The 13,118-nt window shown below is 42.3% G+C and overlaps 1 non-coding gene across 1 annotated transcript; it reads left to right on the top strand.

The window, feature by feature from the left end:
- The first annotated feature begins 3,923 nt into the window (after window positions 1–3,923).
- Window positions 3,924–3,997, top strand: TRNAT-GGU (transfer RNA threonine (anticodon GGU)). Its single transcript has one exon. It is a non-coding gene; the product is annotated as a tRNA-Thr (tRNA).
- Window positions 3,998–13,118: the final 9,121 nt, after the last annotated feature.

Here is a 13,118-nt window from a genome sequence, read left to right as displayed (position 1 = left end):
GAACAATATTTGGAATGAAAACAAAAAGCAGTTCCCACTTACTAACTTAGCCTTTCTTCCTGGCAGGAGCCCCTGAGTTCATGTGTATTCATTAAGATCTAACCCTAATTACTCCCTCGTCAGCTATGAATCTTAAGAAGCTTAGCTGCTAAGTGCTTAAATTGTGTTTGCTGACAGAAAATGGAATTTTCTCTAATGATTAGATGGGGATGCCCCATATTATTATTACAGGGATTTGACACATATTAAGCTGCGGAAACCATGCCAGGGGCTCACTTTAGAGTTTGGAAATTAAACAGGTGCATTTTGTATGGGTCTCCTCCCCCGCTCCCACCTCCACCCCCCAGGATGCCAGCATACACTAGCAATCAAAGAGACTGACTGCTGCTGGTTCCAAAGCTGAGTGAGAAGAGACTGCCGTGCAGTAGCAAGAGCCCAAGATCAGGAGTCAGAGGACCTGGGTTCTGGCCTCAGGACTTGCTCTTTAGGGTTCTGTCCCTTAGGTGCTGTCTGACTTTGGGCAAGTCCCTTCCCCTGTCTGGGCCTTATTTTCCTCCTCTGCAAAATATGGGAGTTGGACTTAATGGCTTCCAAGGTCTCTCCTAACTTGAGATCTAGGATCCTAAACCTAGCTTCCTAAGTCACCTCCCTTTGTTAGTCCTCAGTTTCCTTATCTGTAAAATGAGACCACGGGACTCCATGGCCTTCATGGTCCTGTACACCTCTAGGTCTAGGACCTTAATCTTATGTTCCTAAATCCCTTCCCCTGTCTGGGCCTCAAATCCCTCCTTTGTAAAATGAGGGGGTTGGATTAGATGGCCTCTAAGGTCCCTACCACCTCTAAATCTATGACCTTTGCCAGCTATGTGAGCATGAGCAACTCACTGAATCTCTGAGCTCAGCTTCCTCATCTATAAAATGGGGGTAACAATATCTTTTATGTCTCTTTCACACAGCTCAGAGAACCATGTGTAGAGCTGGAAGTGACATTGTAATTCATCTAATCTAATGTCCTCCAAACTTTTTTGACCATATACTATCAGGAAAAAAATTTTGAGCCCACATCCCAAATATAGATATATTTCTAAATTATATGCATATACTTATATAGTGTATATGTAATGTAATATACACTAATATATTGGGTATGTTATGAAATACAAAACTGTACAAGTTTGAGACAGATGAAATAAACAGTACTTTAAGATAATTTCTTGTATTTATTAGCAATACAAAAATTCTACTCTCACTAAGAAAATTAAAGAAATACCGAAGTGTAGTCAATTGCACTTTTAGCACTAAATAAGTAAGATCGATGTAACTAAACAGGCTTCACTGTTTTTAAAAAGTAGTGTTTTAATACTTTGTGATGCAGCAGGAAGGGCTGGTTCTAAGTTGAAGGGGCTTTTTCAATTCTTAATTTTAACGGCAGTCTTAATTGAAAAAGATACCCCACTAAACTGCCTAGATCAAAATGGAAACAATATCGCCCTTGGCTACGCTTAGTACATCTCCTCCACTAATTATGCAAAGGTTTTTGCTAATTGGAGACTAGCTGGACAAATTGTGGCATAAGGAATAATGGAACATTATTGTGCTATAAGAAATGACCAAAGAGATGCTTTCAGAGAATCCTGGGTAATATGAACTGAAGCCAAGTGAAAGCGAAGTAAGCAAAAGCAGGAGAGTAACTGATGATGTTAGAAAAACAACTTTGAATAGCACCAAGAACTCTGCTCAGCTGCTGACCGGCCCTGAATCTGGAGGACCTGGGACGGGGGAGCTCTCTCAGCTCCTGACTGAGAGGTTGACACAAGGTGCAGAGCCAGACATTTTTGGACGTGGCCACTGTGTGGATTGTTTTCTTTGACAATGCTTATGTGTTACAAGAGGTTTTCCCCCCTTTTCTTTCTCTCAGTTAATTAGGGAGGGGGGAAGGGAGGTCCATGGGGAAAGAGGGGATTAGCAATAGTGGGTCATTTGAAAACACTTTTTAAAATACACAGAAGAGAAGAGGGCAATCAGAAAGAAGCACAGACAAGCAGAAAAGTTTTTAAACTAACTTAGAATTTAGTATGTAAATATATTCATATATATAATCAAGCGGCATGAAATAAAGATTTACAGTTTCATATAGAATCTTTTTATGTTCTGCTGTGTGTATAGAAAGGATCCTTTGTTAGTATTTAAGTTCAGAATAAAAAAGTGATTTTTTTTAAGTTTTTTTGTTGAAATTTGGCTAGTAAATTTCCATCCTCCCTGATGTTACTTGCTCTTACAATCAGAAGGTGGTTTTTTTTTTTACAAATGAGTTCAAAACCCTTTGCTTGGAAAGGTTTTTAAAGAAGGTTAGAAAATTCTGTTGACAAAATTTTTAAGAGTATAAACAGGAGAATTTTGATAGCTGATGTATCTATCTCCATTATTCCAGACACCAGATGCTTAGTTTTTAAATGCCTTACTCCTTGTGATAGTTTCATGATATCATTAATATTTCATTATTATCTCGAAGCACAATATACATTTAGGAGGAGGCTTAGCGGTGATATAAGGGACATAAATCCCCATTTCAAAGGATCTTGCTAAATTCAGATTTTTTGGCCAATTTCTATTCTAACCCGGTAACATGGCTGACAAAGAAAGAGCTCACACCATGAATAGGGGAAGCACCGCTTAAACATTTTCTCCTTGTTTTTGTTGTTTCTGGCAGTATTATCTTCAGTTCCGGGTTTCTTTGCAAAACTCTAAGCTGTTAGACCATCTTGTGAAGGTTAGTTTCATTCAAACTATATCAGTGGTTCAAGAACTCCTTTTTAAATAATATTTTGATAACTTTATTTCAATATAATTCATTCCTTTGTAATTCTCTGTATTTTGTTGGATGTATTTATAAGCATTCTGAAAAGAGGGTACAGTATGGAGTGAAGTGAGCAGAACTAGGGGAACAATTTCTACAAAGACAACATTTTAAAGATTTAATCAATTTAATGATAAGCCATTAGTCCAGAAAATTAAAGATGAATAACTCCACTCAACTCGTGCCAGAGAGATGATGGAGTTAAAATGCAGAAAAGAAGCACAATTTTTGGACATGGACAATGTGGGAATTTGGTTTGACCAACTTCGTAAATTTCTTACAAGGTTGTTTTGTTTTGTTTTTTAATTTTCAATGGATGGAGACAGTGCACGGCAGATATAATTATTAAAGTGCCTACTATGTGCACACACTGTACTTTGCCTGTTAAACATTTTAATACAAAAAAGAAGGGGTTCATCCATGGGCTTCCTCAGACTACCAAAGGGGTCCATGACACCAAAAGGCTAGGAACATCCCTGGACTAGATACTATAATCCGAAAATCCACTTACCTGACAAGAATAAAGTATCATTCCCTGCTGTGTCACAGCACACTGGAAATAAACTGACAAGTGAGGTTGTCACTGTCATCTCCTTAGTACTGTGGACCTCCCAATCTTCCTTCAAATCAATCCAGATATTAAATATCAGGGATAGAGGGACAGGGCTGGAGCCTGTGATTCCACTGATTAGGGAACTGTTGGGTGAGAAAGCTCCCTATACCATATACCTATAGAGTTTACAAGGCAGCTAGGTGGCACAGTGGATAGAGCACTGGGCCTGGAGTCAGGAAGACTTCTCAGACACTTATTAGCTGTGTGACCCTGAACAAGTCACTTCACCCTGCTTGCCTCAGTTTCCTCATCTGTAAAATGAACTGGAGAAGGAAATGGCAAAAGCACTCCAGCATCTTTGCCAGGAAAACCCAGAGGCTACAAAGAGCATTTGCTCTTCAGCTTTTAAGAGTTTCCTGGGGCAATAAGAAAGCATCCTTCCCACTCTCAGGTAGGCAAAGGGGGAGGTTCCGAGGAGTCTGGAATTTCCTATGTTACTACAGTTTCCAAAAGGGCCCTATGGCTTAGTGGTACAAAGTGCCTGCCTGGTAAGCAGGAGATCCTGGGTTCGAATCCTAGTAGGGTCTGCTTGCTTTCATAAGCATCCCTAAACTTTTTAAATTAAAAAAGAACAAACGAATTCTAATCATTTCTTCCTACACCCCCATAAATCACACTGCACATCCCACTTTGGAGATCCCTGAGCTAGTGAAACACCCTCATTTTACAAAGGAGGAAACAAGTCCAAAGAAGTCACCTGCTTTGCCTAATCTCACATAAGGTTCAGTGGCAGAGGCCAGGTCCCTGGACTCCAAATTCGGCACTTTCATGAGAATCAAATGCAATAAATAGTGAAAAGTGCTTGACAAATGTTAAAGAGTGAGATACATAAAAAAAAAAAGAGTGAGATCCATGTCAGTTACTGTGACTGTCTCAGTGGAACCTGACAACACCTTCCTAAATGGATGAATAAATGAATGAATGAGGGAGACGAGGGCCTCTTACCACTACCCTCTGCTTTCTGGGTATGAGATTCCAAACTCTATACAGATGGACGAATTAGAAGCATATAGATTATGGTATACATTGAATTAAGCTCTGTTGGGTTTAACACAACGAGCAGACACCCTAGGCCTAGGGCCACATGAGCCCTTTCTTTCTTGGCCCCAGGAAGGACTCTTCAGGTTCAGGTCAAAACTTTCCAGAGCCCTCAAAGTGCAGATTTATGGGGCCTGGCCGCCTGGCCGGCCAGCCATCCACACACCTCTTTAGTAAATCCCCAGCCCGCCCCCCTCCCCTTACTGGCCGCTCTCTTCTTTCTCTAGTTTATTTGAACAGAACTGCCTCTAGTCAGATAATAAACTCTTTTCTGGCCGCCCCCTGCAGTCCCTTCAGTGCTTTCAAATCCTCTTTCTGAATCCAGTATCTCTAAACAGCTTCCCTTTTCTCACCGTCCCAGCCCCCACCTTTGTCCCAGCCCCCACCCTCTGGCACCAGCCCGCACAGATGTCTTGTAGCTGCCTGTCAGTCAATACTTACATTAGCATTTCCAAAGCCCACATTTACATCGCATAACTTTTCAACTATAGGGGAAACAAGGGTTACAATCCAATACACAATAGAAATTGGGAGGGGGGGGATTTCTTTACACCTACTTCTTTCTTCGCCATTCTTTAGTGATTACCAGTCTCCTAGACTAGGGGAGCTCATGGTTGTGTGATTCTGGAGCCCCTTTGCAATCACCCTGAGCCAAAAGAACCACATGACTCCTGTGTGCCCTGTAAAGGCTTGGATAAAAGAATGTGCTAATACAGACATAAGAGGGCTGGAAGCGCTCAGGTTCTTAAAGGGGGCAGAAAGAGGGTGAAAGAGCCACATGGGGAAGTAGAGAGAAGAATGCCTAGAGTCAGGAGGGAAGGCTTCCGGGAGGAAGAGAACTGGGGAAAAAGTGAAAGGGCCCAAGCCTCCAACTTTACAGCTGCAAAGGCTCCTGGAGGCCACCTATTCCAGCCCCCTCATTTTAGAGATAATGAAACTGAGGCCCAGAGGAAGTGATTTGTCCTAAGGCACAACCCCCAGGAGAAGTAATAGATGTTCTGTTTTAGACTGGGGAAAATGAGATGTGCAAAGGGGAAGAGATGGGAAACTAGCAAGTTCAGGGAGGGACCGATCAACAGCAGCCCTGTAAGATCGAAAGAATTGAGTGAGGATTTGAGATCAAATTCCACCTTTTCTACTTACATTATTTCCTGAGTGACACTGGACAAAGTACTTAATTAACTTCCTTGGGCTTTGGCTTCCTCCTCTCTCCATATGATTAAGGAGTTGGACTAGATCATCTGTTCTCCATGTAGAGCAAGTCTAATAAACCCCTTGTCCACATGACAGACCTTCAGACACACAGCTCTCATTACACCCTGCCTCCTCCCAACCCATGGTCTCCTCTTCTCCAGGCTCAACATGTGCAGGTCCTTCAACCCATCCTCATAGAGGATGAACTCAAGACCCCCCACCATTCTCCTCAATGCTCTCTGGCTTGTCAATATACTTCCAAAATTGTAGCACCCACAAGTGAACACAATACTCTAACAAAGAACAGAAATGAGTTGTTGAAGGGTGGCTCAGTGTCGAGAAGTAAGTAAGAGCTATGATCCCAGAGTCGGGAGGACCCAGGATCAGTTCCAGCCTCAGATACTTAACACCCACTCAAAAAAAACTGGCTGTGTAACCTTGGGCAAGTTACTTAACCCCAATTGCTTAAAAAAAAAAAGAAGAAGAAATGAGTTGTTGAGGAATAATGAAAGTTTTAGAGAAGTTAAAAAGGAGACCTGACAAAGAAGACTTGGAAAGGCAAGCCCAGGAGTTTGGATTCAATAGATGGGTAGCTCTTGGGGCAGCAAGGTGGCAGCTGCAGCAGATAGAACGCTGGACTTAGAATCAGGAAGACTTAGTTCCTGAGTTAAAATCTAGCTTCAAACACTTACTAGCTGGGTGAGCCTGGGCAAGTTATTTCACCCTGTTTGCCTCAGTTTCTTCATCTGTAAAATGAGCTGGAGAAAGAAATGGCAAACCCCTCCAGTATCTTTGCTAAGAAAACCCCAAATGGGGTCACCAAGAGTCAGACATGACTGAAAATGACTGAACAACAGAGCTTATTATCTAAAGCTGGTATACTAACTTTCCCACAGGCACCAACTAGTCAGGACCCCACAACTTGAAGCCTACAATGTGCCCTCAGGGCTCTTGGAGTTACCCTGAGGGATTGGGGGATATTGTTCTAATGTTCATGGAGCCCTGCTGGTGTGTATGCTTCCTACCATGATATCAATTAGTTAGACACCCTTAAGCAGTTTTTAGAAAAGGATATTTACTGAAGTGATATCACATGAAACATCCCCTCACTACCCTTCCCCCCCCAAAAAAAAAAGTCTGTAGCACATTCTCCCACAAATAAGTTCAGGAGAAATATGGACATGAGCTTAGAGAACACATGTGGCAGAGGGGTAAGTCACAGCTGCTGGGAGCCCTTTGGTGGGATGCTGCCCCTTGGGGGGACATTTATCTACTGGGATTTTTGTGAGGCCACCTCGGCTTCTAATGTCAGCTGATATGGAGATGGTGTTAAGATGACAATAGGATGATGGAAAATATTCCAAAAGGCCAGTCCACGAGGCCCTCCTCTGGTAAGAAGCTGGGAGAAGACTGAGCCTTAGGCCAGGGGCTCTGCTCCTTGCCCCCTTCCTCTCCCCTAATGATTCCTTCTCACGGGTTAGCTTTCTCCTCTCTGTTTGCTAAAATCTCTGTTTTCTAGAGAACCCACAAGATGTGACTACATTTCCTTAGATAATCTGACCCTTTTTCTGTACACCCAGTTCACCCAAGAACTTCTCTCACATAAAGTACTTGATTGATCGATTGAATAGAGGTGTTGAAGCCTCTGATTTAATTGACAAAATTCTTTGATGGAGTGAATTCAGCAGTGTTCTGACCAGATCCATGTATTTGGGTCAAATGGGGATGGGGCTATTGGGAACTGCCCCCCCCCCTTCCATCCTAAAATCGGGATCAATTAACCTAAGGTTCAATGGGCCGATCTAAGACAAAGAAAAGGCAAGGCAAGGATTGCAAACTTAGAGATTTGTCCACTGGCCCACCCAGTAACGGTAATGTTCAGCGCGAATACTCACAGAATACGGCATTGGAGGGAGGCCATTTGAGGTGGAACATATGTGTTAATACCAGGGGCTCCAAAGAGATTTAAAGGAAACCCTAATCCTAATTGGTTTAAGTCAATCTGGTGGAATTAGTCAAGCACTTTTCCCTAGTTTTAATTGAGGTCATTCTAAATTTTTAAACAAAGGCCGAAATAAATAACTTGAAGACTTATTGGTCTAAGGAATTAATCCCTTTTCTCCAGCCTCCCAAGGTGTTCCAGCACCTGCTCCTTGCTCTGTCCTCACACAAGGCTCCAGACCCTTCTCGGGAAGAATAGCTGGAAGCTTCCTGGTGCAAGGATCACCTGCCCAGCTGTCATGGACAGCTGTTGGGAAGCGGCACTCACCCCAACATGCTGTTCAATATGTGTGTGTGTGTGTGTGTGTGTGTGTACACAACACACACACATACCTACACTTACATGTGTACATATATACATACAGTGCATGTGTGTGGGTTGTAAAAGCAGGTCCAGACCAATATACATACAAATATATTATTATATCATTGTATATTTTATGTATTATATATAATGTGTACATTGTATATAATATTATATCATTTATATATAACACAATATTATGCCTTTTATATATAAACAGATATATCTACATATTGGTCTGGATATGTATGTTTGTATATCTAGGTATATATATATATATATATATATATATGTGGGTGTATGTATACATCTATATACATATATATGTATATGTGTCTGGACCTGTGTGTGGGTGTGTATGTGTGTGTACGTCTGGACCTGTGATTTCATCAATATGGACAGCTCCCACCATGAAAACTTCTCCACCAAATGCAGATGGGTGAAAACTCATGTCACTTACTGTCTTAGAACTCCTCTCTAATTTTGATTTTGGAACTCCTCTGTAGTGGAAAGTGTCAGAATTGCCTGGGACACCGAGAGGTGAAGATCACAAGCCAGTATGTGTCTGGATAGGACCTGGGTCCAGGTCTTTCTGACTCCAGAACTAGTTCTCAATTCACTGAATCAGGGCCCTCAGGCCTCCAACAGCACCAAGGGCACAAGTAGATGGTATGTTAGGCAACTATGTGTTGCAGTAGGTAGAGACCTGGAGACAGGAAAATCCAAGTTCAAATCCCACCTGAGACATTTACAAGCTGTGTGACCCCCTGGGCAAGTCATTTCACCTTAGTTTCTTCTACTAAATTCCATAAAATAAGGGACAATAGCAGCACCCACCTTGCTGGGTTGCTGTGAGAGTCAGATGGAATAATATTTGGAAAGCTCTTCCACAGTGACTGGCGCATAGTAAGCACCACGTAAATGTTTATTTCTTCCCCTTTCCTGCAACAACAGCTGGGTAGAGAGGAAGCCCCAGATCACTCCTGCCAGCTCTGATGCCCAGAGCCCCTCACTGGTTCTGAGGCAGAGAGAGATTCCAGAATGGAGTGATTCAGTGCTGCCCAGGACTGGAGGCCTTCTTCAGCACACAACTGTCCCTGCCCAAATTGCCATGAGCCCTCCCAGGTGCACCAGCCCCTCTCAAAGACAAGGCCAGAAGAGTAGAGTAACTGCCCCAGCCACATGCTACCTGGGCCTGGAATCATAGAATTTCCGAGACAGAAGGAAGGGACCTCAGAAGTGCCATCTACCCCAGCCCATCTAAAGGAAATCTCTACAACACCCCTGACAGGTGTTCCTCTAACCTCTACTTGAACACCCCTGATAGGGAAAAGGCCCTGACTACTAGGATAATCCACCCATTCCACTTGAAGACAGTTCAAATTGCTAGGAAACTCATGACTTAGCTTCTTGCCATTGCTCCTGGCTCTGTCCTCCAAATAATCCCTGATGAAACCTATCATGCCTCTCCTACCTTCCTCTCATTTGAGTGTTCTCCAAGCTAAACATCTTAGTTCCTGCATTTGATCCCCACATGGCATGGACTTGAGGCCCTTTCACTATCCCACCCACCTCTCCATTCACTGAGGGAGTTCCTTCATCATTGAAATCAAAGGTCCCATCCCTACCCTCTGTCCTTGATTCCTAATGACAAACTCCTTTCCATTATATCCTCTTGTTCTCTTTCTCACACTCTCCAGAAGCCCCCTCACCCATGCCCACCCTCTGCAACAGCACTGGATCCTCCTTCTCGTGGGCTCTACAAGCCACTTGGCTGAGGGGTGGAATGCCATGCTCCTTGCTCCCCATGTCATGCCTTCATCTTCCTTAAGGCCAGAGAATACTCCCAACACCTTGCATTTACTTATCATACTTACATGCTACATTCTCCAACCCCAACAGCACATAAGCACCTTAAGGCTAGGGACCGTCTCATTTTTGTCTTTGTATCACAAAGACTTTGTATCACTAAAGACAGGGCATTGCCCATTGTCGTTGTTCAGTAATTTTTCAGTCATGTCCTACTCTTGGTGACCCCATTTGGGGTTTTCTTGGCAAAGATACCAGAATGGTTTGCCATTTCTTTCTCCAGCTCATGAAATAGATGAGGAACCTGAAGCAAATGGGGATAGATGACTGGCCCAAGGTCACACAGCCTCTAGGAGTGAGGCTGGATTTTAACTCAGGAAGATGAGACTTCCTGCCTCTAGGCCTCCATGGCTCTAGGCCCAGCACTTGATCCACTTCACCACCTAGCTGCCTGAATTTCTCATAACAGGTGCTTAATAAATGTTTGGCACTTCATGAATATTTATTAACTAACTGAATTTGAATTTACAGCTAAGTGGGAGTTTTCCTAACAAAATAAAATTTTTCTAAAGGAGAAAAGAACCAAATTAGGAACCTTTCATAGCTATGGGAAAGAACACTTAGCCTAACATGGGATAGAGGTAAGCACAGAAGATAAAACCAAAAAGCTTTTGCACCCACAAAATTAACACAATTAGGAAGAGAATTAGAAAGGTCAATTAGAAAAAAAATCTTCAGATCAAACATCTCTGATATGGGTCTGTTCTAAGATATACAGACAACTAATGGTGACACAGAAGAGTAAGAACCTTTCCCCCAAAAAATACTGATGACTTATATGATAAGATATGAACGAACAGTTCTCCAAAGAATTGCAAGCTGCTAACAACCAGATGAAAACTTGGTCCAGATCACTGACAATAAGAGATAAGCAAATCAAAACAACTCCGAAGTTTCACTCAGCAAACTGGGTAAGAATAATGCATTTTGGAGGGATTGTAAGAATATGAGCACACTAGGGGCGGCCAGGTGGCTCAGCGAGTAAGAGCACCGGCCCCAGTGTCGGGATGACCTGGGATCAAATCCGGGCTCAGACACTTAGCACCCACCCAGAAACACCTGGCCGTGTAACCTTGAGCAAGTTACTTAACCCCAATTGCTTTAAAAAAAAAAAAAGAATATGGGCACACTGATGCATTGTTGGAAGTGTGAATTGGTCCGACCATTGTGCAAAGCAGTTTAGAATTACTTTTAAAAATCACTAAAATGGTCCTGATCTTTGATGCAAAACAAACAACAGCAACAACTGGCATTTACATGGCACTTTCAACGTTTGCAAAATGCTTTCTTTAGGTTAACTGATTTGATCCTCACAACAACCCTGGGACATAGGTATCCTTGTTCTCCTCATTTTATAGACGAGGCAACTGAGGGTGACCCAGAGTCATGTAGCTAGGAAGAATGTGAAACAGGATTCAAACTCAGATCTCATTGCTAGACATATTACCTAAAGGAAATCAAGGACAAAAGGAAGAGAACAGAAGAGAAGCTAAGGAAAAAAGCACAAACAGTACAGCTTTGAATACTACACTTTGAACTTAAATACTTTAAAAGAAAAATAAACTGTACGTATTAAACTGTATATGAAACTGTATTAATGTTCTTTTTCTGTTCTACTACATATATGGAAATAGCCATTTTATTGGTATTTATTAAGTTCAGAATAAAAATAAAAAATAAGTCCCAACCTAGCCAAGCTTCAGTTTCCTCCTCTGTAAAATGGGCAGACAGCTCCTTGTTTGGAAGAGTAGAGCTTTTCAAAGACCCAATTGCTGCCTGCCCCCATAACACAATCATAGGGTGGGTTTGACCAACCCTGGATTCTCAAAATCTCTGCCAGTGGAATCAGGAGTGTCGCACCAAACTTCAGAGGCTTCTAACACAACCCAGCCTAGCTAAAAACAAAGAGTCTTTGGGGGGGGGTGTTTCCTGCTCCCCCCCCCCTTGGCCATTGCAGCTCCTGGAAACAGCCTACTTCAGCATAAAGAGGTCTTAATTTGGATCAGTGGCAGGAATACCCTAGTGAGGAAATCCCAAGTTTTCAAAATACGCATACTTGGAATAAGTACAATAGCTCACATTTCTTTAGCATTTTAAAGTCTGCAAAGACTGAGGAGAATAGAAGGAAGTTCTGACTAGCAGGACAGTTTTGAAAGTGATGTATTATATACTTTTGAAAGATGAAAAAAAGGCAGGGGAGTAGGATGCTGATACATAGTTTCATTTGCAATCCTCTTTTGTGCTCTTCTATGTATATGGATGGAATGGTTTATTGGTGTTTGAATTCATAGTAATAATAACAGCTAGTGTTTACAATAGCACTTTAAGATTTACAAACCGCTTTAACATGTTATTGCATGAGATATCTCATTGGATTCTGACAACAACCCAGTGAGGTGGGTGCTATTATCTCCATTTTACAGATGAGAAAACTGAGGCTGAGAGAGGTTAAATGACTTGTTCAGGGTCACACAACTAAGCAAGTGTGTGAGACAATATTGGAGCTCAGAACTTCCTGACTCTTGAGTCCAACACTCTATCCACTGTGCCACCTAGTGGCCATATATAAAATGAAAATGTCTGAATAAAAAAATACACTTAATTCTACAAAACACTTTATATACATTTTCTAATTTGATGATCATGACAGCCCTGCAAAGTATCCTCTTTCACATATGGGAAACTGAGGCTCAGGGAAGGGAAATGACTTGCCCAAGGTCATACAGATGGTAAATATCAGAGGTTTGATCAGATCTGAAACCAGGTCCTCTGGATTCTAAGCCCAGCACTCTGAGTATCCATTACACCACATATTACTTATAATCAATTCACTGGCACTGCCAGCAGAACAAAAAGTTGGGCAGGGCCTATGAAACCAGAAAGCCGTGGGGCACAGGGTGGTCCATAGATGAGTGTACCCATCTTCCCAGGAACAGCATGGGTAACTACAGAGGCTTGCCACCCAAAGGTTGACCTCCAAGGAACAAAGTTATTGTTTTAGCCAAAGCAGCTCATTAAAACAGTCTCCAAAGGTCTTGATTTGGAAGGTACCTACAACAACAAAATCCCCCATCCTTGGAGTAGCAAAGCCTCAGTAAAATGGCGGGGTTGGACTTTATGACTTCTAAGGTTTATTCCAGTTCTCGATCTAAGTTCTTAGGATCCTAAGTCACTTCCCTGGACCTCAGTTTCCTCCTCATTAAAATGAGGGGGAAGAATTCACTGGCCACTAAGGTGTATCT

This window comes from Petaurus breviceps, unplaced genomic scaffold, assembly GCF_028583685.1.
Source record: "Petaurus breviceps papuanus isolate PSGF00001 unplaced genomic scaffold, PetGlider_PUasm1.0 90881, whole genome shotgun sequence".
Taxonomy (NCBI): Eukaryota; Metazoa; Chordata; class Mammalia; order Diprotodontia; family Petauridae; genus Petaurus; species Petaurus breviceps.
Note: the sequence above shows the minus strand (reverse complement) of the source record. Positions and strands in the feature narration are given on the sequence as shown.